At 40.1% G+C, this 25,823-nt stretch overlaps 1 protein-coding gene across 47 annotated transcripts in view; it reads right to left on the reverse strand.

Annotated features, from left to right (window-relative positions):
* SORBS2 (sorbin and SH3 domain containing 2) overlaps positions 1 to 20,510 on the reverse strand; it is a 227,215-nt gene extending 206,705 nt beyond the window's left edge. For all 47 annotated transcript variants that reach the window (XM_065545771.1, XM_065545763.1, XM_074040894.1 and 44 more), the window contains exon 1: positions 19,976 to 20,510. The gene's annotated coding sequence lies outside the window, so the exon portion shown is untranslated. The remainder of the gene's footprint in view (positions 1 to 19,975) is intronic.
* Between the last annotated feature and the right edge of the window lie 5,313 nt (positions 20,511 to 25,823).

Raw genomic sequence — 25,823 nt, forward strand, 5'->3', positions numbered from 1 at the left:
AATGTAATGAGGCTTATTAAAATGCCATTTTTCATAAAAAATTTTAAAAGTTTCTCTAAGTACTAATTTGGGAAAGTATGCTAATTTTCAATACTTAAAACCTACATCTGTTTAAATTAGAATGAGCACATTTTTGCCACATGCCACATTTTATTACCATGCAATGGTAAGTATAAATTTACCACCTACATAAGAACAAAATATGGGCAATACGTTTATGAATACATTAAATGTTTAAGAAGATGCTTTTCTGTACTTCACATGATCTTGTTTTGTTTGTACAGACTCATGTTTGTGAACTGGACAAGTTAGCTTCAGATACAACGTATACATAGACCTTGTATACGTTGAGCATGGAAGGTCCAGGAGGGCAATGACTTCGTTTTGTTCATATAGCACAGTGTCCGCCCCATAGAAAAAGCCTAGCTCATGGTGGAGAAAAGTGAATGATGGAATAATGGATGCACAAAGCCAGCCGAGGTGAGGCTGTACAGTGTATATCAAACAGTGGATGTTCCGAGGATGACCTCTTGACTTGTTTTTTATTTTTCTTACTTTAAGTGCCTTGGGTGAACTCTTTCACCTAGCATGTTAGGACTAATCTGCAAAATGGAATTTATTATAAAAGTGAGTGCTCATACTTGATATTTGTCACACTAGATACTCTCTTAAAAATGTGAAAAAAAATAAGATTGTTTTTACCCACAAGTACACGCCGTCAGAGTAACCATTTTCTTCTTTAGATCAGAGTGCTAACAGTCAACAAAGGGAAATTGTTCCACATGTACAGGGTCACAGGACTCTGGATTCCTTTTGAACTCCATGTGAACTGTATTTGGTTCCAAAGTAGAGCTAATCATTCTTAATCCAGGGGTAAAACCACCACCGCCAGTAAACAGGCCCACTGGCATTGAAGAGAAATAGCCCACGGGCATGGAAGATCAACTTGGTGATAATCAGTTTTCTAATGGGACAGCTTCTAAATAATGTCCCAATTTAAAATTGAAGCACATTTTAATAATGGAAGGCAATCAATAAAATATTTATATTCAGAGGCTTAAAAATTTGTTTTCTCTTGCTTAGTCTTGTAGCATCCTAGTTAAATGTCTAAACATGCTTGGTGTTACCTAAATTTCCTTTGGCCCAATTCTAGATACATCTCCTTATTTTGAAATTTTCATCACGTTAAGTAGATTTAGAAAATATGGGATGGGCACGGTAGTTCATGCCTATAAACCCAGCAGTTTGGGAGGCCAAGACAGGAGGATCACCTGAGGTCAAGAGTTCGAAACCAGCCTGGCCAACATGGTGAAACCCCGTCTCTACTAAAAATACAAAAATTAGCTGGGTGGGGTGGCAGGCGCCTGTAGTCTCAGCTCCTCAGGAGGTTGAGGCAGGGGAATTGCTTGAACCTGGGAGGCAGAGGCTGCAGTGAGCCAAGATCGCACCACTGCACTCTGACCTGGGTGACAGAGAGTGACTCCATCAAGAAAGAGAGAGAGAGAGAGAGAGAACAAGCAAAAAGAAAAAAATAAAAACTTTAGAAAAACAATCATTGTTGACATCCTAGATTGTTTTTTTCTTCCTCCTTCTTTTTATTGTCATGCTATTTCTGGTCTTGAGGATAAGGAAATTTGGTGTTCACTTATAAATAACGGTTTCCATAGAGCTCTTGAGCAAAAAACACAGAGAGAATGATAAAATGAGAAATGTAACATTTTCTTTTGGCTGATCTGTCGTTCCCACAAATGGGCAGTCTGGAAAACTGTTGGAAGTGCAGGGCTTGGAATCTGGCCGACTCAAACTGGAATCCCACTTTCCCCACATGTGTGACCCTGTGCAAGCTGTTTAACTTCTCTGTGCCTGTTTCCTCTGCTGTAAAATGAGAATAATGTCCTCATCAGAGCGTTCGTGTGAATAGTCAATGAGAGGTATTTAAAGAATTTGGCACGCTGCCCGACACAGAGTGCATTGAATGAATTGTGGCCATTATTATTATTTATAAGAATACATACTGTTATTTTACATTCTTAACTAACCCTGCAGATCACAAAGCTCCAATACCATGTGATGTGAAGACTCATTTTAGATCAGCCCAAGAAAAACACCATTAAGCAGGTAATCCAAATTCTGTTGGGAAAAGATCATATGATGCATATTCTTAAGCAAGTGCTTCAGGGTTGCGGCACTGCAGTCTCTGTCAGCCTAGGCAATGGCAGGATGGCTGTTCTTTGGGAATGAGGCCTTTAGAAGACGGTGATCTCCCATATTCTATCCTATCATCATTTTTGCCGTGAATACTCCACGTAATTTATCCAGATGATTAGTTTGCCTCAGTGCAATGTAATCAGTTAGGACCAGAAGATACCAGAGTATGTTGGTTACCCTCTAATGAAGTTTCTTTGAGTTTTAAGTTGGACTTCAACAGTTTAAGAACAACATGATCATGGAAAGTCAAATGGATTGTGTATTAAGAAGATTTTTATTTAATTGTTTATCTATTAGGGAAATTTATTTTTATTTTGTGTATTTTTTTATTGTTGACAAAACAAAGCTTGTCTGGGCCAAAGATGTCCCTCCCATCTCTGGAGATTGTTTTACTGATGATGAAGTTATTATGGACTGAGAGCCAGTTATGTGCCAGGCCCTGTGAGGTATCCTTTGCACAAACTATTTCATACAAGAGAACGATTGGTCCTATGATCTAGGCACAGCATCCTTCTTTATGGAGACCAAGCCTGTGATTGAAAGATACAGAGTCACATGGCAGCAGCCACACCTCCTCGAAGGCTAAATCCATGACCGGGCCTTGGTCTCCACAGGCTCCTGCCCGGCCTGCCCCCTTCTGTCCTGCAAAATTGGAGGGACATTGGTGCAGAACTAGGGGAGTCCTGCCTTTGACAAGGCACATACAAAGGGAGAGTCTATCAAAAAGCACTTGTTATACTTTCTTTTTTAAAAGAAAAAAACGCTGTTATTTACTGACTTTTAAAACTAAGTGACCAAACACTGGTGACATAAAATTGTTTCTTAAGTATAACAAATGGCACTTCAAATTATTTTTTGGATTTTAAAAATAACCAGGTAAAGAAATGACATTAGGCTGGGGAGAGAGGGCAGTAGAAAGAGAGTGGAGAGACAGATGGAGGAGGAAGAGGAGGAAATCCAGGCGGTGGGTGGGGACAGCCACACTGATGAGTGTCTGAGCCATGGGTGCTTGGTGCTATTCAGGGAGGCAGGTCCTATGTTCATAAATAATGTACTACAGGGAAAGTCTGAAAGTGATCATTAAATTTACATTTTTAAAGCAGGGAATTGCAGTCACAGCCACAAATATAAAAATCTAAATAAGGTGTCTTCAAAGCACTGCTCTGGGACAAGAACTGCAGATACATGGCCCAGCCTCAGCTCTCTAGATATCCTGCTGATCTCAGGGAATTCAGATGGTGGTTCCTGGGTCCAGTTCTCCCTCCCCGACCCCTCTAAGGAAGCCCAATCTAAAGCGTCCGTGTTGGCTGTTCTCACCATGACAAGATGTGGAAAAAGAGGAATTTCTACAAGTAGAATGATAACGTGGAGCTGCCAGATTTCTAGCAGGCTGGGGACTCGGTGGGCCCCCTTGACATGATGCTTCTGGGCATGACTGAGGTCCTGGGTGTGTGACTGAGGGTCAGGGCGATGGCGTCTGGGCATGATTGAGGTCCTGGGTGTGTGACTGAGGGTCAGGGCGATGGCGTCTGGGCATGACTGAGGTCCTGGGTGTGTGACTGAGGGTCAGGGTGATGGGTCTGGGCATGATTGAGGTCCTGTCTGTGTGAGGAATGTGGGAAGGATCTGACAGGACTGGTGCACCCAGACCTCCGGCCTGAGGAGAAGCTGCTTTCACCTCCAGCCAGGAAGAGTGGCTCCCAGCAGCAACACCCCACAGTAGCCCAAAGTCATTAATCACCTCACTAAGTAAACTGTGTTCACAGATGATGCCTAAAAACGCAAGTGGTGTGTACAGGGCGGGCTTCCCGAGCTTGCAAACTGAGCATGTGCACGGCCCCTGTGCTTAGAACGGCCAGGTGTTCTGTTTGATACCCCGCTGTCAGCATCCATAACTTATTCATCATAATTTTGGAACTGCCTTTTCATCTTGCGCTGGGCCCTGCAAATTTATATAGCAGGTTCTGATTGTGTAAATTCCAACAGAGATAAACAAAGTTCCCAACATTTCTGAGACTCCAATCTCACATCCTACACCCTCAAAAATAGAAGAATGAGGTCGGGGCAGCTTTGGCAATTCCTTCCTCTCTCCTGCCGCTGGGACCAGCGCACCTCCGCGGCACCCTCCCTGCATCAGCTCTCTTGGATCTGCACCTTCAGAGAAGGCTTTTATCCTAGTCACTTTCCAGCAGACACCTCCTGCCCAGCCTCTGAAGGTCTACATGGCAGCCACGGGCCACGTGTGGCTCCTGGGCACTTGGCTCGCTTGCACTGAAATGTGTTATCCTGTAAAATACACGCTAGATATATAAAAAAAAAGAATGTCAAGTAAGTCGTTACTATTTTTTATACTGTTGAAATCTTAATATTTTGGTTGTACTAGGTTAAAAATGTTATAAAAGTTGGTGGCATCTGTTTATTTTTACTTTTTAAAATGTGGCTGATAGAACATTAAAAATTACATATGTGGCTTCTCTTTGCTGCTCAATATATTTCTATTGGTCTAGACCTTTTTTTTTTTTAAACCACATATCCATGTAAGTGTTCCACCTGAATCTCCATCTCAGAAAGTCTCAAACCAACTTCACTATCTTCTTCCCCCAAAATGCTTTTTCCATATCTTATTTTCCCAAGACAGAAACCTGGTAATCAAACCATAGCCTGCTTTTACTCCCAAATGCCGACTGAGAACTGTTGGTTCTGTCTCCACAATCTCTCCACGCCAGCACTTCCCCCCAGCCCTACTGTCCTGTCCTAGCTGGGCTATTCACCCTCTTCCTGGATTACTGTACTGTCCTCCTATGGGAAATTCCCTTTTTTTTTTTTTTTTAATTTTCCTGTAGAGACAGGATCACTGTGTTGCCCAGGGTGGTCTCAAACTCCTCGGCTCAAGTAATCCTCCTGCCTCTACCTCTGAAAGTGTTGGGATTAACAAGCATGAGCCACCCCACCTGGCCCTATGTGAAATTCTTGAATTCATTCCCACCCTACCTCAGTGGTGCTCTCACACCAGAGTAGCTGCCTTATAAAGGAAATCCTACTTCACCTTCCTGCTTGAAATGTCTCAGGGCCTTCCCATCTAGCTTAGGGTGACACAGTGGCACCACCATCTGGCTCTAGTCTGCTTGCCCGATTTTACTCACTATCTCTCCATATTGGGCATCCTGCATTCCAGCCATACCAATGGCTCCCAGGGCTCAGAATCCATCGCTCCATGCCTGGGTGCTGTGGCCACGCTGTTCCCTGGTCACGGCGGGGCTGGGCATGCCTGGGCGCTGCAGCCACGCCGTTCCCTGGTCACGGCGGGGCTGGGCATGCCTGGGCGCTGCGGCCACGCCGTTCCCTGGTCACGGCGGGGCTGGGCATGCCTGGGTGCTGTGGCCACGCTGTTCCCTGGTCACGGCGGGGCTGGGCAGCTTCCAGGGCGAATGTGGACATATTCTTAGGCCCCACCTCACGCACTTCTTCAGAGAAACCTGAGAGGCTCCTCCACAAGCCACGGGTACCCCCAGATTTCCCTCACTCTGCATCCCGGGCACCTCTAGCAGCGCAGCATCACACTCAAGTAGAATTGCCTGTTTTGAAGACTGTTTGGCAGTCACTGTTTCAGACGCGTTCCAGACACTTAGAAGAGCGACTGACACAGAGCAGGGCCTGACTGATCACATTCCTCGCTCGTTTCTCCCGGCCCCATCACCTTAGCTCATGCCCAGGGTGTTCTCCTGTCTAATTCATTGACACCATCTTTTCATAATCTTTTCCTGTGCTCTTCATTTAATTTGATACTGCTACCGGTTACATATTTTTCACCCACAAATATGATCATTACTTTTCCTCTATAAAGAAGCTCCAATGGTTCTCCCTCTCTCTCTCTCTCTTTTTTTTCCCCTAAAGAATTAACCCAAACTACTTAACATGATGCTGATCCTGATGCTGATGACAAAAATAGGCATAGGTGACCATTCATTCTGCCTCTGATGTGCCAGGCGCTATGCCGGTCATTTTGCAATAATCTCACTTAATCCTAATGATAATACTCAGATGTAAGCGCTATTATCTCTTCCCCCTAAGTAGGGAAATAGGAAAAGCCCAGGAGCCTGTTCCCCAAGACCAAGTTAGCAATACAGAGCTGGGAATGAATTCCAAGTTTATGTGACTGCAAAGCTCTTCTATTCCCCCCACACCACCCCATGCCCGGTTCTCCCCACTGTTCCTACTTTCCAGACGCACCACCCAGCCTGCAACATGCTTTCATGCCGTGTTCACCTGCAGACAATGCTTTCTCCATCTAAAGCCCCTGCCTTCACCATGCACACACTGAAGTTGCCCAGGAGGGTCAGTCACACCCTACTCTGTGCCTCGGCACTTGTGCTGCTGCGGGATTATCAGTTTCCCCTCCCTCATCCCAAAGACTGAACAGTCACCAAGAGCAGCAAGTCGACTAGTCACCACTGAACATACACAGCCTGGAGAATAGAGGTGAACAGTGTGTGCCTTTTACATGAACGCATGCATACACCAAGAATGATAGTAATGCCGGCTCACATTTGTTCAGCATCTCCCACACGCCAGACCTCGCCCTGCACAATTAGAATACATAATCCATTCAATCCTCCCACAACTCTTTGGGACACTGTATTATCTTAATCCTTATTTATTTTTTCCAGAATAAACTTGCAATTCTAACAACTTCAACAGAAAATAAGTAACTTTTGCTCAATATCAAACTCTATAAAATCACTAAAATTGGCCCAATATCCTGGGTTTTTTTAACTTGCATTATTTCTTCCTGATAATGACATTTAGGCCGGTCAAATCCTGTATTACTTTTTTAAACAAAGAAAAAAAGATTACGAGTTGCTTTTAAAATTCATGTGTGACAAGCAGAAAAAAACTCATGGAGGCAGTTTCAACATTTATCCTAAGTGTACTTAGCAACCACACTTAACAGCTTTTTAAAACTCCTCGTTTTTTAAAAATGTGGCTCTTTCTTTGCAGGGTGACTTAAAAGACATCATCATAGTCTTTTATTAATTAAACATGTTCTTATCAGAAAAAAGGCTCTTGAAAGCTAGTATATATGCTTAATTAAGCTATATATATACAACCCTCAGTCCATATCTTGAATTAGGCTACCTGTGAGGCCCCGATTTGCCCCACTTCTTTCTGATAACCAGAACAGCACTGCCCACTGCTCACCAGTGTTTCCAGCAAAGATAGAAAGTTCTACGTGTCTCAACGTTTTCGCCCTGATATCAAAATCAAAGCAAACCAGGTCTTCTCCATTCCCACTTTGGTTAACAGCATCACCATCGACCCACTGGCCTGATCCACCCAGGAGCCTAAGTCTTTTTCTTTTTTTTTTTTTAACTTGAAATACTCATGTGCTTTATTTATATAAATTCCCATTATTCCCTCACTGCTACGAAACTAGAGAAAAATGTAACATAAATGTACTGACATCAATTTGAGAATGGGAACGTGTTACCTTCCCAAAGTATCCATCTTGGAAATAGGGAAGGAGACTTTGCCTCGTAAGGGCTCATGAAGGAACGCTCAGAGGAAACACTCTAAACCCAGTTTTCTGACATTGGTAAGCAGAAGCTCTGGAGTCAGTCACAGGTGTGAGCCTTCCACCAAGAAGAGCCACCCAACATGCCAAAACGATAAACATTAGGTCCACTTAAAGTTTGACAAATCTAGCAACTCCTTTCTATTGTCTGCATTCTAGAGAACCTGTTGCTGCTGTTGTACCAGCTACAGTCAGAGAATAGTGAGATGCCCAGTGACACTGGCTATAGTGGTAGCAGACCGGGCACATAGTTTGGGGACTTTTCTAACAAATAGTATGTAAGAGGGGAAGCCTGAGTCTTTTAACACCACAGATCGAACACTGCAAATGGTAGGATGAGCATTAGAGTCCCGCTGAGGTCGCTGAGACTTACACTTCACACGAACTGTAGTGGGGCCTAGGATCTCCCTAAAGAGTGGCAGAAGCAGCTGCTCATCCCTTAAACTACACACGTGCATGACTTCTCAAGACTCCAGAGTTTACTTAGAGACGAGTAACTAGAGCACGGGAATTTGGAAGACAGTCTTTCTATAAACTCCCAGGAAAAACCAACACCAGCAGTGGCTGACGTGTGTGAGACCCTTCTTTATGTCAGATGCAGTGCTCTCATCGATATCCAACACACGTATCTTTAATGCCTGGGACTATGATGACACTCAATTAGATGAGGGAACTGTGGCATTTTGTAGGTTTTGTACCTCGGCTCACTTCACTGCAATCAGGTTTCTAAACCAGAACTCCCACCCGACAATGTGTGAGTCCAAAGTCCATGCTTCTATGTGCAGTGGCTCACGCCTGTAATCCCAGCACTTTGGGAGGTTAAGAACGGATCACTTAAGGCCAGGAGTTCGAGACCAGCCTGGCCAACATGGTGAAACCCATCTCTACTAAGAATACGACAATTAGCTGGGCATGGTGGTGCACACCTGTAATCCTAGCAGCTCAGGAGGCTGAGGCAGGAGAATTTCTTGAGCCCGGGGAGGCAGAGGTTGCAGTGAGCCAAGATCGCACCACTGCACTTCAGCCTGGACCACAGAGCGAGACTCCATCTCAAAAAACATACAAAAAAGTTCATGCTTCTAACCATTAGCAATCATAACATATTCTCCTCAATGAAAAAGACTGAATCCAAGAAATCTCACCTACATCAGACTTTCTAAGTCACAGAGATTTATATAATAATTTTAAATGCGTCTTTGACTTTCAGACGCAGTATATAAAGGAGGAAAGTGTGAGTCAGTGCCGTTCCTGGGCGTCCGCTGGGAACTTCTCTGACCATCCTTCTGGCTCTCAGCAGTGGAGCTCATTGCTCAATTCATTCCAGTGTCCCAGAGGTCGCAGTCTGCCCTCTGTCAGCTGGGCTGTCCTTGGTCCCTGGGCCTATCTCTTTGCTGCCCTCCCTGGGATCTTGCTGCTGGGGTTGCCCTGCTTCCCTTGCAACTTTCTTCTCTGCTGCTAGTGCCTTCCCCAGGGCTCTGTGTGGGCTTAGCTCTTTGCCATCACAAACCCATTTCTTCACTTCTCTCCCTCTCTCCTCTTTTCTTTCTGCTCTCTTAGCTGGGCCCCCTCCATCCTTTTATTTCCTAGTTGCACCTGTTTCTTCCACACCCTTAAAAACATACTCCATTTTCTCCCTAGATGTATTGAAGTATAATTGACAAAGCTGCAGACATTTAAGGTGCACCATGGGCTGCTTTGATGTGTGTACTGTGAAATGATCACCACAATCAAGTTAGTGATCACTTCTCATCGTTATCTTTTTTGTGTATGGTAAGAACATTTAGGATCTACTCCCCTAGCGAGCTGCAAGTGTGCAATGCGGTTTTATTAACTACAGTCACCATGCTGCATGAGATCCTCAGAACTTATTTGTCCTATAACTGAAAGTCTGTGCCCTTTGACCTCATTTTCCTCCCCCCACCAATTCCCGGCAACCACCACTCATTTGACTCTGCTTCTATGATCAACATTTAGACTCCACATGTAAGTGAGATTATACAGTATTTGTCTTTCTCTGTCTGACTTGTTTCACTTAGCATACATGTTGTTGCAAATGGCAGGATTTTCTTCTTTTCTTAGGGCTGAATAATTTCCCATTGTTTGTATATACACCACATTTTCTTTATCCATTCACCCATGGACAGGTCCTTAGGCTGTTTCCATATTTACTCATTTCCTTTGTATGTATACCCAGAAGTGGGGTTGCTAGATCATATGGTAGTTCTAGTTGTAATGTTTTGAGGAAACTGCACAATTTTTTAGAATGTCTGTACCAATTTACACTCCCATCAACAGCTTACAAGGGCTCCCTTTTCTCCACATCCTCACCAACACTCGTTACCTTTTGACTTTTGGGTGATAGCCATCCCAACAGGTGTGAGGTGGTGTCTCATTGTGGTTTTAACTTGCATTTCCGTGATGATTAGTGATGTTGAACAACTTTTCATATGCCTGTTTGCCATTTGTATGTCTTCTTTGGAAAACTATTTTAGCCCTTTGCTCATTTTTTAACTGAATTATATGTGTGTGTGTGTGTGTGTGTGTGTGTGTGTGTGTGTGTGTGATGCTCTTGAGTTGTAAACAGAGTTCTTAATCTTTCCGTGTGCTTTAATCTCAGCACTTTAGCAACTGTCAAGAACAAAGTTCTTTCCAAAAAGTTCATCTCAAAGTTGGCCACTGACTCATAACAGGTAAAACCCAATGAGCATTTCCCTGAGCCTCAGTTTCTTCTTTTCTCATGTGAAACAGTGACGATAGTGCGTACCTCCCAGAGTTGTTGAGCCAGACTCAACAATTTACATGAAAGCACTGAGTGGATGCCAAATAAATGTGAGTTGTATAAAACAATTCTTGATGCTACAAAGCTTGCATTTCCAAACTATTGTCAAACTCCCACCTTGTTCAAGCCCCAATTAAAATACCATTTTCTCTAATTCATCTTTCCTGATCCTCTAAGAAACTTCCCTTCTCTGAGCAATGTATTATCATCTTCTGGAACTCCATCGCTTGAGATGATCAAAGAGTTTCTTTATTGTATAAGTTACTTCTGCGCATGTCTTTTGAAGGAATAAATAAATTGATTATATCTCCCTTATAGCACTCCATCACCTTCTATCTTAAATTATAGTAAGTAGCGTTCCTGTCTTCCTGCACTAAACTGTAAGCTCTTTCAATGACTTCCTGGCTTATTTTCTCATCTTTTCCTCCACTCTAAACACATAGGAGGTCCTTGATGGATGTGTAATAAATGAATAAGCAAATGATGTGAAAATGCAAGTATCTTTTTTTAATATACAGTTACAATTTCGACATCCACAGTTGGGTCTGGCCACTTGTTATGTTTTACCCAGAACTTAGGTCTTTCTCATTCTCTACTTTCCCTATCAAGACCATCCTTTCAATACCAAACAAATTAGAAAGGACACATCAGCTAACTTACATTAACATACTAACAAACGGGACAACAGTCTTCAAGGTCTGGAAGAGGAGAGCAGAGAACTCGTCACCGCCTGCTCAAGCCCATCTACCAGGAGGGCAAACTGCAGATACTGTGGGCCACTTGGCAGTTAGGAACTCATGGTACTGATCTGTTTGTTGGGCAGATATAGTTTGGTGACAGTCTTAAAAATCATTTGTCACCTGTCATGACACTTGCCTGATGAAATTCTGATTTCCCAAGAGAATGCACTGACAAATTAATAATCTGACGTTTAAAGGGGTGATATTTCTCCATGTCAATCAACAAGGGGCCATTCTGTTTTGCTGACCAAATAAAATACTCTTTCACTCTCTGAGGGGTTAACTAGAGTGTATGCAGATTTCTCCAACGCTTTGCTTTTGATTGGAAATAGAAACATTTGAATTTCAAAGCAACACTTTTCCTAATTCCTACTGAACTCACAAGCTCTAGTGGTTGAGTGATCCCATTGGTAACAAATACTTAAAGGGCCAGAGTCACTCTGGGTCCTATCCTTAAGCTCCTGTTCTGTCCTCCTCCCAGGCCTTTTCTGCACCATGCAAATCCAACACCTCTTCTCACAGGCTGGGCTAAAGGCAGAAGACAATACCATGACTGAGGAGCCTGGGAATGAGGCAATTCATAAACAGAACATTCCCCAGGAAACATAATTTTATGATCATAATCTTTTTGTTCTTGACAGTTGCAAAATTAAATACCAGAGCCACAAAAGGTGAGGCACAGTGTTAAGGGTATGTTTTCCTAATTCGATCTTCAAAGGAAGCACAAGCTTAGGGTTGAAAATCATTATGATGTAATATTATACCACATAGTAATACATAGATCCAATCATTTTACCAGATAACTATCAATATAAAGCACTGACAGGACATTTGGGACTTCGGGTCAACAGGAAGGTGAGTTTTCAAACTAAACTATGTTATTTATGGTTTTGATTGTCATTTGCTTTTATAACATGAGGGTGATTCTGCTCTTCTGCCAATAAATCTAAAAATTAATTTAAAATGTAGTCAAACTTCTTGGCACACGTTAGAAGGAAGACTTTTTTTAATTAAAAAAGCCATATTAATCATTATATAAATGAGTTATATTAGTCTTGTAAAATTAAATCTGTGGTGGAAAGGAAGTCAGTGAGTGACATAATCAGATTTCAGAACACATATCATATAAAAAGTTATGTTTCTAAATAAAGTGAGTGTGAAAGAATTCAGGATATATTATCAGTCATCTGAGTTATTGCCCTAAGAAAGCCCTTTTCCCAAAATAGATATGGTTTCTCTGACAAAGAAGATAAGTATGCCTTCTCATATTTTTATTATTTTCTTAACTGTCAGACATAACTCATGCGTAGTTAAGTTGTTCAAAAGGTTAAATTCTGAGGAAAAATTCTACAAGTGGTTTAAATGAGCCAAATCATTTTTGGTTGCGTCATGATTTCCTCTGTTGAAAAAGTCTCGATGACTTAAAAAGGGTTGCTTTGATATTTAGCTTAGTGTTTTATCCAAAAAGCACACTAACCAAAAACAAACAAAGAATCCATAACAAAACAAACATTTAAAGATACGTAGACCAGATTAGTTTTCTCATGATGAAAGTCACATGGAATTACACACAGTTTACATTGCTTTCACCACGTCCCTTTCCTCGGGTGTAAATTTTATTACAATAACCTGCTTGGCCTAGTTATTCACCCATCCTTCATTCAGTCTTGGTAGTGGACATGGCAAGATGATGGGTAAAAACACGTAAACAACACGGCTCTCCCATGGAGGTCACTTTCACATGGGAAGACTGGACACGTCAAAAAACTTCATTAACATGATATAAAAATAATACAATATGTAAAGTGGTATCGGAGCATCTAAGACAAAGTGATTAAATGTGACGTTTGTTAAATCCCACTCTGGGAAATAACTTAAGATTGCAGAAAATGTTTCTGAGAAATTCCAATGTAAATGTCCTTAAAAGTCCCTACTTTTTAGTATTTGGTATTGTAGATTTTGTGATTTTCCAGATTTTTCATTAAAAGTTAATATACATAAAACTCTTGGGATAGTAGCTAGTACAGAGTAAAATCTATATAAATTATTATTATTATCAATATCCTTTGGAGTGAACAAATTGAACATTTTTTTGAATAATCTTTTGCGTAGTTGATTGAAACTAGTTAATAGGTTTCTATTGTTTTCTTGAGTTAAATCAGAAGCAGATATTTTGATTGACTATATAAGGTCTTGCAGCTTCTATGGTTTTTTTTAACTTCAAAAGATCTTCCCAGACTGATACCTCTTTCTATCTTGAACTCTCTGTTCAACTATATTCTAAAGCCTTAAAATAAAGATCTTCAATTTTACAACTCTGGATTTAAACTTTTCTTTCTTATTTTAAAAAAGAAAATTTTAACTCTTTAGGTTGATTATATTTCTTGATGAATGTGACTGTACCAAGAGGCTTTAAAAAAAGTAGAGATTAGAAATCAGTTTTTCTTCTCTTCTGAATTATTCACTATATGATGTGCTGCATTTGAGCTTTATCTATGCTTCTGGTAATATTTCTGTCTTATATAATTGTTAAAGTATAGTGCTTCTCACCAGGGAGACTATATATCTATATATTTTTAATAATAGCCTTTTAAAAATTTTCATGCGTTTTTTCTCCTCCTTTGTTTTATGATTTAAAAAAAAATCAGAAAAATGTCTGAATTGTCACTTTATCTCTAAATTCAAAGAGCATTTTCTAATCTTGTGTTAGCATGAGCACAACACTGGGGAAGATCTGATTGCTGTGAGCCATTCATTCATTCATCAAATACTGACTGAATATGCAGTATGTTGACCTGTTTGCTGAGGGCCTGTCTGTTCCGGCTGCCATTCTAAAGCGAGTTGATTTTCCCTGTAACTTTTGTTCTGCAGAAGTAACCTGTACCTTTTTCCATTCTCTTGCCATTCACCACTCTCCTGACCTCCCTTTGCGTAAACTGGTTTAAGTCTGGTGCTCTAGGTACATCAAACAACACCGGTCTATTCACACTGTAGCAGAGCAACCAAGTAGTTACACCATTTTCATCTTAACTACTAGTAATACTATGCTATAGAAATTGTGAAACCTGGATTTTGAGATATTGAGCAAATTAAAACACATAGTATTTACTATAGTGCAAGAATACATCTGACAGGTTAAATGTACGTGTTTTGGAAAGCGCTCAAACCCTGCACCAGATGACACAGTTAGCACAAGAACGGCGGAGGTTATTGTTATCTAATCTCCTTTCCCTTGTTAACTTTAGCACAGAGAACTGAAATAATTAGGTGTAAAGGCATCTTGATAATCTACCAAAAAGGCTCACTTTAAGCAGCCGAGTGTCGCTTTCTTAAACTCTCATTGTTTGGTGGTATAAAGTGTAGGCCACCTGTATGAAGTATAAAGATCTGGTATTAAAAAGACCCAATGAGGCAGAAGTCACTGACTCCTCTCAATAGGTGGAAGAGGATTCTCCGTGCAGCCGAAGGTTTAATGAAGTGTGTCTCCGCCAGCCAGGCTGTGGCCTCTGTGGTGTCACCTCTTCAGAGGACTCAGTGCCTCCAAGAAGCTAGCTGTCCTCGGCGGGAAGTAAGTACAGGGACTTCTGTTTACAGGAGACTAGCATGAACATTTCTACTAATAAATTTTCTCCAACATAGCTACAATCTCATTTGAATGTATTTTTTTTTTCTGTGCATTTAAAACACTTGCCATTCTTCACAGCATCCCATGCTTGTACTCTTTCTTATAGGATCTTCACAAGTGGCACAGCTCTTGGCTAGAAGCCTATTTTTGCTATAGTTCATTGGACTCCTTGCAGCTGATCCTTGCAGCTATATTAGTCTCTGAGGGATGCTGAATTGAATAGACCATCAGAAGATTTGGAACCTGACAGGTGTATGTTGCCCCTGTCCTCAAGTTCAACTATTCCAGAAAAAATGTACTAGGACAAGGAACCGGAAAAGAAGAATTATTTCTAATAATGGATTGGATGAACTCTCCCATGCAAAGCAGAGGATATAATTCATTATAAGATTTGTAATTTAAGCACTGGGAAAACATCTCAGAGGGAAGAGAGAAAAACTGAATTTCTAATTGAATTTTAAAAATCAAAAATTTAATAAGCAGGCAACAGTATAAATGAGCAGAAAAAAAATCACTGAGACTTTCAACTAATGTTCTTTATTACAAATAAATTTCCCTAAATTATAATATGAATATATAAAGAGAAATTAGAAACTATAATGAGAACATTACCAGGGCTTTTTGTTTTCTTTCTTTTTTATTTTGTTTTTGTGTTTTCGAGGTGGGAAAATTTTCTTTGAAAGTAAGACCCTTGATTGGATTCAGGAAAATGAAAGCTTTCTGAATTTTTGATCAAATAATGCTTCTTGAAGGAACAGAATTTAATGCTGAATTTATGTAAGCCTCACCTGTATAGGGAAGAGGAAACCACTGCTTTTTTTGGCCAAAATTCCTACTTGGTAAACTAGTAGATTTCAGTTTTGAAGGTCAGGGTGTAGTGAAGTGTGGTAGCGCTCCCTATGGATATATCATGCTGCACAACACCAAGAGAAAAACCTGTCTTTGCTGGTTGCCTGTCATTTATTCAGCAAATATCATCTTAATTGAACTTAAGCTGAAATTCTTATTTGCCAATATTCAGAACTCAATAGTTACAGAAGGGTTTCCTTTTTACTACATGCACATCTTGAGTTTTTCAGAAATAATACAGAAAAACATATTTTGAAAACACGTTTATCTGTATTTTTCCACTTGACAGTAGCAGTTTAGAATTTAATAAGCATATCCATAATTAAATTGTTAGTTTGAGGAACTTGCAGAAAGTTATCTAACACAATCATATATCACAACTCTTCTTTATAAAATCCAAGTGCAACTCATTTCATTACGCTATCAATGTAGTTAGACATAACTGAGGCCTTTAAAAACGTTGTAAGTGACTTAAAACAGAAAATGTTAGAAACAGTCCAGGCATATTACAAAATCATGGTTTCTGAAATCTAATTACTATATACAATTTAAAATAATTGATTAAACATGATTAGTCCTTAAGATGAATAGAACCAATTCCAACTTTAGCTATTATTTAATTATAGCATGCTGTACACTAAAATCAGCTGGAAGATAGCCAAAATAAAGCTTTAAAGGACAGCATGATAATTAAGAATTGCTATTTATCTTACTTTTATTGGAAAACTCAATGCTGGAATGAATGCCATAATGTCTAGAAATATGAATTTAAATAATTTCCTAAATATTTCACTTTCTCATTCCAAATATCAGGACATTTTAAACTTCCTCATCAGTTCTACTTTATATGCAAAAATTCATACAGTATTAATTAGAACTTTTGCTTTCAACACAGTTATCTTAAAGACAAGGAATTATGTATAACTTCTTCATAAAATTATGGGTACATTTTTATTTTTGATTGTGGTAGCTTTTTCATAAAAAGGCTACTGAAATCAGGCTTATTTAAAAAATAATAATAATGTTATCTAATATGGAACAGAGGGTAGGAAGTATCTATAACCAAACCTATATCTGTGTCAAGTGTGACACTAAGAGAATATTCGCTGCCTCACCCAGGTACTCAAGTTGTAGGGTAACATAACTAGTGTAACATAACTAGTGATTTCCAGTCACCTTTTAGTTTATTTAGGAACATTAAAAGAAATGCTGCTATTGTAGACTTCGTTTCAATTATTTAATCTCTTTCCAGTTCACGACCTTTACTTTCTCCTGGTTTCAGAGTGAAAAACAACTTCGTAAGTGTCTTACATTATAATTGGCTGCTAATCATCATCAATTCAGCATTAGTTCTAAATAGTCTGATTCCACAACAAATTTGTAATAGGGATTTTTCTATACATTTTATAATAGCTATGGATAGAAAAATACTATTATCCATATACTAAAACATTCAAGTTGTTTTGTTTAAAACATACATTGTAAAATTTTCCCTCAGGAAATTTGGATCTATTATAGGACAGTTGTAGCTTTCATGAAATTGGGGTCCTGAAGTCATATTTTTAAAGCAGAAAAATGACAGCCTCATTGTTTTTCAAATGTTTTGAGTTTCTTTGATAAAAGGCAGTATTAGGACTTTATTTCTAGGTCAAGTGTATATTTACAGTAACTAACAGGAAAATATTGAAGTCTGAAGTTACCAGTACAATGTCTGAATGCCAAATTCTGGACACGGGACAAAGTACTTTAGAATCAGAGGCCAGGAAAGCTCTGGAAGGCTGTGAACAGAGACAAATGCAATATGGTGCAGTAGACAGAAAGTTAGAAGATTCAGATACAGCCAAACAGGGTGGGGGACAGTTTGTGGGGGGATGTCTGAGCTGGACTTGAAGGGCGTATGAAAGCAGCTGTCACTGCAGGGGAGATTTAAAGGAAATGACTCTTCAGGGGGCATTGCATTTGCAAAAAAAAAAAAAAAATCTGATACAGTGTGTTTTGGAAATTCCGGAATATTTGATATTGCCAGCAGAAGAGTTGGAAAGTGGCAGAAAATAAGAGTCTAAAAATAGCCATAAGCAAAGTAATAGCTTTGTTCCTAAGAGACTATAAATCAAGGTGCTAAGTCTTGAAAGATAGAGATTATGTCTCTGAATCTGGTTCTCAAAATTGTTGAATTATTAACCATGTTGATGCGCTATGCAGAATTGAACTTAAAATGCTTATCTTTTTATAGCAAGTCATCTTAAAAGGATACAAACATAGGAAAGAAATTGCACAAGAATGAAGTGTGTGCCATTCTTCCCATGGGCTAAGGTTCTTGTCTCACCTGGTGCCACCATCAAGGCAACAGACACAGCAGTCAGGTGTGCCCTGGATATTTCTACACCTCATTCTTCTAAAGGCTCCCCCAAGAAAAATTAATAGGAAATCAGGTGCTTGCTGCAGGTCTTTGCACTGTGTCAATTCTAAGGAATCCTCTGGCAATGCAAAGCTTTGAAGGAAATTAAACTGGAGAGAGATTTTCTCTACCTTTCATTCAGCTCATATAGAATCACTTACTTAGCTGATATTTTTACTCATAGAATTGGACTCAGAATTAAGTCTGTTCATTTAGTTTTCCTCTGAATGTTAAACATAACGAAGTACAAGGCCGTCATGTCACCATTTTATCCCCTATGACCCACATAGGCATACACTTATCATTAAACATTTGAACGTGGTTCGCTCCACTGAGATTCTTAGTCTGTATCTTTATAGTTTGACTATTTTGACATTTAGAACAAAAGTTTTGAAAACTATTTTCCTATGCTTTAGTACTCTCTTATCTTAGGACCTATTAACATAGCTACATCTGTGAAACAGGTGGTTCATGCTCATATCTATCAGTGAAAATTATACTTAAAATTCTAAAGAGACTCTCGTGTCATCCAGATTTTTGAGGAAAAAGGTAGCAAATAAAAACAAACTTCTTAGAAGTAGATCTCAGTTACTACTTATTTTAAATTTCGTGGTAGATTCCATCTTTTGGAGACAGGGGTTTTATTCAAAGTTTTCAACCAAACATTTTTATTAAATAATTTCAATAGTATTATAAGTGATCTGACATTTTTGGTAACAAAACAACAAAATAACAAAAGAACTGACTTGGGTAAAGCTGAAAAGTTTGCTGAAACAGAATCTGATCCTTACTTGGTCATTTCCTTACCAGGGATTTTGATTTGACTGACCAGTTTCAATCCACAGTAATAGCTTTGTTCCTAAGAGACTATAAATCAAGGAAATACTCACTACAAGGCAATTCCTCCTGCAATTCAGGGTCTGTGCTGTTATTATGAAGCAACTGACAGCAAACATTTGCTGCAAGTATGAGCGCACATTTGTATGAGGTGTGTGGTATTTTTGGTTTCACTCTCTCTGAAACCTATCTGCTTGTGAGAAAAATTGTGCAAGAAAAGAAGTTTTACTGCCACATACCTCAGCTGTCCTACAGCTCAATGCACAGACTTCGCTTCCTTTCTTTCCTTGGATTCTGAGCCGGGGGAGCACAATAGGGGTCTTGTGCTCTGGGCCAGCAAGGCATGCAGATACTCGGGAAGGAGGTGTGAACAGCTTCCAATACCTACACTGTTTGCTTTACAACTACCCCAGCTAAATCAAACAGGACACCAGGACACTCAGTCCAGGGTAAGCAAGTACAAAATCCACTGGCTATTATGACCTACATAGAGAACAGCATTCTTTAATTTAAATGTGTACATAGGTGTGTTAAGAGTTAAATAAATCATTTACGAGGCTTAAAAAGAAATGCTTCACAATTTATGTGCCACCGCTTTTTCATGTAGTTCTCTGAATACAAGTCAAAGTGCAGGTCACAAAAGAATCCATTGTTCACAAGTGAGAAATGTTGTTGGCTGTGAAGACGGTTCAGAACAAGCTATCGTAGTCTGTTCAAACAGCAAACACTGGTTTTACACCCCAAAGCATATCGGTCATGTTTTTTATCTTCCAATTGCTAGAACCAAAATTCATTGAAACCACTCTGTCTCTGATACTATTTTCTAGAAATGTGTGTGTCTTGTGTGTGTGTGTGTGTCTATGTGTGTTTGGTAAATCCAAATCACACAATCAATGTAAATCTTTCAGGCCAAGTTTTGCCCCAGTTATTTTTATGCTGTGCTTTCAAAAAGGTCAAAAAAGCTTACCTCTGTCAGTGTGGTGGGATGCCCAGGAAGCCCTTTCTCCGCCTCGGCCTCAGCGTGCAGACATATGCCCTGGGAGCCCACAATCTGTTAACAGGAAGCAGGTAAACCCGAGAGCGTCCGCCTGCGTTCCAGTCCAGTGCCCGTCCCAGCACACACCTGCTTTTTCAGACCTGCCGCTCATATGCTACAACCACGCACAGGACCAGCCTTAGCAGAGAGAGGGCAACACCCTCCGTTTGGATCCCTCGTTTTCAGGGTAAGCAGCTAGGGAACTGCTGAGATAATATTGCAGGGAAAGCTTGCCTTCCCAAGACAAAAACCTGTGCTGCTGCCTGATAGCAGATACGCAGCATTATCACTCTGCATTCCACGTTCTCCAATCAGCTAATTGGAACAGCAGTCAACAGCCTGTCCAAACGGCAGTTTGCAGGCCTGCGTGGCTGTGATCATTGTATACTAACATGCCCATTGCTTCTCTCTTCCCTGAAGAGATGTATAAAACAGGCTTCTTCCAGGGTGAAGCTCAGCAGAATATGCCACACTGTTTTCCATAAGTAAAATGGCTGGTCCTCTCAGCACTGCTGCAGACAGCTCATTGGGTTCCACTGGCTTTTCGTAGCCATAGCAACAACCAACAGACAGACTTAGCAAGCATGGCTGATCATGTGCCGCACACCCACACAGCTTGTTAATTTCTTTTCATCAAACTCATCGTTTTTTTGAGGAGGGTAGCTTCTGCTATCTTTCTACACATTTCACCGATAGTGGAAGTGCTCTGATTTTTCCGCTCTCCTGAAGAACTCTTTTTTATATGAGCCAGGGCTGTGTATGAAATCGAGGAAGCGAAGCCCTATTAGTGGCTATCCAGGTTAATAACATGCAAATCACTTAAGAGACCCTAACTGGAAGCATTGTCAAACAAGCCCCGCCTTCCAGTCAGGGTGAGTGTGGAGAGCTGCAAATCGGAGAGTTACACTTTTTGTTTTTAAATGATAATCTTAGAGCCACTTAACTGAAACCATACCCTGGGAATTGCTATATAGGGTCAGAATAATAACTAAATCAGGTAGAATATTTTAATAAGATCTTTAAATATCCATTTACTTATGGCTCAACTTATCTGATTACTTTAAGATGCTTTTTATGCAATTTAAAATAGATTTTTTAAAAAATCCTATTGTTTCTGCTGCAGAAAATGATTCTTTAACTCAATCTCATTTGTAAATTAAAAATTCTTTTTAAAAACTCCGAACCTAATTAAAAATTCTTTGACTTTAAACATTACCTTCAAGGCAAGAATAGTTTTACTTCCTTAGTAAGATGGATCACATTCCACCCGTTCATAAAATTTCACCCCCTCTGGGAATCGACGATGATTAATGTCATGAACAATTTCAATCTTCTACAAAACCCCCAGCCTTGTCTTCTTTTTCAGGACTGTCTCACCAGTCATATTCTATCTGATATATTTCCAAGGCACTGTCCCATTTATTTTTGTTTCTAGCAATCTGTTTGAAATAGTTATGTTAACACTTTGGACTTGTAAATACAGATGTTCTATTTGCTAAGTAGTCATTGATTTAGGATTCTGTTAGTATTGCGTTTCCCTACCCATGTTAACACTCCTGCCTTCAGTATTAATTCCCGAATTTTGGCTGCGTAGGAATCCTGTGGATGTAGATTTGGGGATGCCCGCTCTCCTTCCTCCCCAACCCGATTGACATTAGGTAGGTCTGGGCCACCCAGGGTCAGCATATCCATGCAAGACAAGTGGATGGTGCTTTCCTGCTTGGGAGAGTCCTCACTGCTTGCTTAGGATCGCGTTTTTTCACGGAAGTCCCCTTTCCTGAAGTTATTTTCCATTTGCTGTTGCTGACCGTGCCCCCCGCCTTCACCCTCAGCCTCCCATTCTACTCTTCACTGCCCACATTTCAGAATCCTGAATTACATATACCATTTTACGCTTCCTTGCCCTGCAGATGCTGCTACTATTAAAAAGCTTCTCAATCTGACTGTTCCTCGCCCCAGCACCTTTAACCTCCATCCCAATCTGCCTCCCCTTTTATCTTCCAACACCTGGCCCACACTGACCACCTCGCTAGTGACTCTCCCAGGTGGAGTCTGAGCGACCTCTTCTGTGCCTCCCCTGTACTGGGGTCCACCTCTGCTATTACAGGCCTTGTCACGCCCTGGGACTTCTCAGCAGTTCTCCTTTCATGTCTGACTCCCAGACTGTTCTGTCTACTCTCCGAAAGCCAATCTGGTCCATGTCTTCTTTGCCCTCCATGCTTGGAATATTCTAATTTCTCAATGCCTTTGAATGAGGACCTACAACACTGTATGAATAGGGACTGATGACTGGCTGGTGTGAAATCTGTGTTTTAATTCACTTTTCAATATCACCCATTTGTTGACTTATCACTTCAGAAGAACTTAAGTGATTTTGACAAAATGCTGGCATGTTACAAAAGGATATCAAGAAAACTCTAGGTGCATTTGATGTTTTAGGGTGCTTTTCTTTTCATTGTATCTCTGAAAATGTCTTTATACCCTCACACTTGATTGGTTGGCAAGGTATAAGAATCTCTGACCATGGCTCACACCTTTACTCCCAGCACTTTGGGAGGCTGAGGCAGGTGGATCACTTGAGCTCAGGATTTTGAGACCAGCCTGGGCAACAGACCCCATCACTACAAAAAAAAAAAAAAAAAAAATCAAACAAACAAACAATTAGCTAGACATGGTGGTGCACGCCTGTGGTCCCAGCTACTCGGGAGGCTGAGGCAGGAGGATTGCTTGAGCCTGGGAGGTCAAGGCTGCAGTGAGCTGAGATCACGCTACTGCACTCCAGCTTGGCAACAGAGGGAGACTCTGTCTCTGTTTTTAGTAGCAAAACAAACAAACAAACAAATCTCTGAAGTCATTTTCCTTTGGAATTTCGAAGGCCTTCATCCTTTTTCTTGTATCTCCTCCTCCCCTATGCCTCCAATTACTGCTCCTCCAAAGAGAACTGGAAATCCCCAGGCATCACTGAACCAGAACTGGGAAGCTGGCAGGAACGGAGACGAATCCCTTTCCGCTCTTTGCCCTGTGGTATGTCTGTCGGCATCTCTACTGGTCTTCACACATCACTCTGCCGCAGCTCTGTTCTTCCAAGGCTCTTGGCTCCTTCGCCTGCTCAAAGCCCCTCCCCTTGTAACTTGGTGCACTGAGGCCCATTGGCATTGCTCTGGCCTCAGGCCCTGCCTAGCCCGGGTCCCTGATGTTTATTCTCCTTCCGAACGTGTTTGTTTTACAATGTGCTAAATACAGATTTCCAAGAGACAAATATGACTTTTCCAGCCCATCTTTCTGAGTCAAATGAGATACCACCTATGTGGCCAGCAGCTTTATATGTGGGCTGCCCTGTGCCTTGGTCCAATCAGATATGACAAGGACACTTGGCATTATCTAGTTTTAAAATTTTGCTAACATAATAGGTGCAGAGTAATAGCTCACTATTGTTTTAATTTGTGTTTCTCTAATTACTGACAAATTGAACATCTTTTCATTTTCGATGGTTTTCGGGGTTCCCTCTTCTGTCAATTTTCTGTTCATAGCTTTTGCCTGTCTTCTCTATTGAGACTGTCTTAGTGTGAAATTTTAAACAACATGGTCATAAAGGTATTTTTTATATATTTAAACATTATAATTAAATTTGTGATATTATTAAAGGTTACTAAGATATCCACTGACATATAAAGGGAGCTCTATAATTCACAATGCTAGTTGTTTTGGTTTTTATTATGAAATGAAAATACAGAATGTGTGTGAAAATCTGCATTCAGAAATTATGTTCAGTATGAAAGCATAGAATACCACACCATAATATGATTTTCTAAAACAAATATTTGTTTGGAAGGATTTTCAAACAAAGATAATACTATCAGAGAATACATATACACACACATAAATATGCTCTAATAGTATATACACACACACACACACATATAAATGGAGAGAGAGAGCTATCTATTTATCTAGCTTCTATTTTATGTTATTCCATATGCACGCCTACACATCAATCAATCAATCTACCTATCTATCATCTGTCTATCATCTATGGAAGGCAAACACAAATGTGCAAAATGCTAACACCTGATGAATCTTAAGTGAGAATATTTTCAGTTTATTTTACTCTTATCTTCACTTTTCTATAAGTTTGATTTCTTTTTTGTTTTCAAGATACAAAGTTTTAAAAAATGAAATACAATGAGAATAAAAATAGCGTTTAGAACAGACACAGAGTTAAGGTTAAGATTACTTGATGGGGACATAACTATTTATCAGAGTTGAAACTAACGAAGGTGATAAGTGATGGAGTAACTAAAGTGATTACTGCTATTATTGTTATCATGAGGGGGCTACTTTGGTAGAGAGGATCGGAAGCATTTTGCACTTTCTTGAAGTAAGTTTGCTATTTGCCTACATGTACTGCTTCCCTGTATTCTGTTCTTAAACCGTTTATCCTCTGGTTCCTATTGTGAAACCCATATTAGTCTGTTTCCTTAATTCAACAAAATCAACACTGCCTGAAGCACTAGGTTCTTCTCTAGTCACATCTGCTCCTGCGGACTCCACAGCTAGGACCCACCAAAGGATCTGGTCCCTGGCACAGCAAAGAAACATGCTGTATGACTTAACTTAGAGACTGGAATTTAAGCATGGTTTGTTTATGAGGTAGCAAAGACTTTTATAAAGCTTAGATTGAATTTTCTAATTCCTAAAACAAATAAAATAGAATATCCCAAAGGTTATTCCTAAACCTTGCATATTTAGTTGCTCTCACAATGATATGAACAATGTCAAAATAGAACATTGATGGGAAATGTGACAACTGACTTAGGAGGAGGATTGAAGTATCTCAATTAAGCAAATTGGATTTATTTCTATGATTCCAACAGCAAGAAATATACACTGGAAAGCAGACTGACCCACAGGCTACTAATCAAATGCCTTCATATCCCCTGAAGAAGTATGACCCTGATCAGTAGCCAGAATGATCTTTATAAATCAGAGGTGCCCAAAAGCAAAATAAACCCAGCAGAGTTGAGGGTTTTTGGAAATTCACTAATCAAATGAATTTAAAATGAGAAAATGATTATAGAAGAACGAAACCTTGCCAGAGGGCAAATGATAGGAATGTAAACAGCAGCAGTACAAAACTGTTTAAAAAGCTGGAGAGAAAGCCAAACGTATTAACACAAAAGTACTGCGTGTAGCCCATTAGCAGTTACTAGAACCCCCTAGAAGTTCTGTATACTCTCTAGGTTAAGAGGAACAAGGAAAATGTGGCAAGAGGTACGGGAAGAAGTTTCAGGTAGTCCTAAGTCTGGAGAGCTCGGTCTTCACTGGCTAATAATAACATTGTTTTAAATATTTCAGGTTTATCAAGCTTTGCGTTTGCAAATGACTATGACTGCAGCAGCTTGCAGGAACTACTTTATCTTAAAATGTGTGTTAATATGTGCCAGTACCAGGTGGGGAAAAAATAATGGTGTTATCCAATAATAACAAAAGAAAAAAAAAAAAAACAGCCCACAATTAACCCCCTCCCACAACCCTGCGAACCAATCCCAAAACACAGATACATCTAGGTGTGGCTGAAGAAAAGTACTCCTGGCTTCCATTAAACCTGCAGTGTGCGATTCTGCAAGCAACACAGAAAACACTGCACTTGCTCCCAAGGAATTTGACTGTTTATACTTCATAATGATAAGCTTAAAAAGCGACCTGGAAAGAGAGGGCTGGCTGCTTTCACGCTCCTGTGAGGGGCCATGCTTTGTTCTTGGAGAGGCACTCTGACCAC

Source organism: Macaca fascicularis, chromosome 5 (genome assembly GCF_037993035.2).
Source record: "Macaca fascicularis isolate 582-1 chromosome 5, T2T-MFA8v1.1".
Classification (NCBI taxonomy): Eukaryota; Metazoa; Chordata; class Mammalia; order Primates; family Cercopithecidae; genus Macaca; species Macaca fascicularis.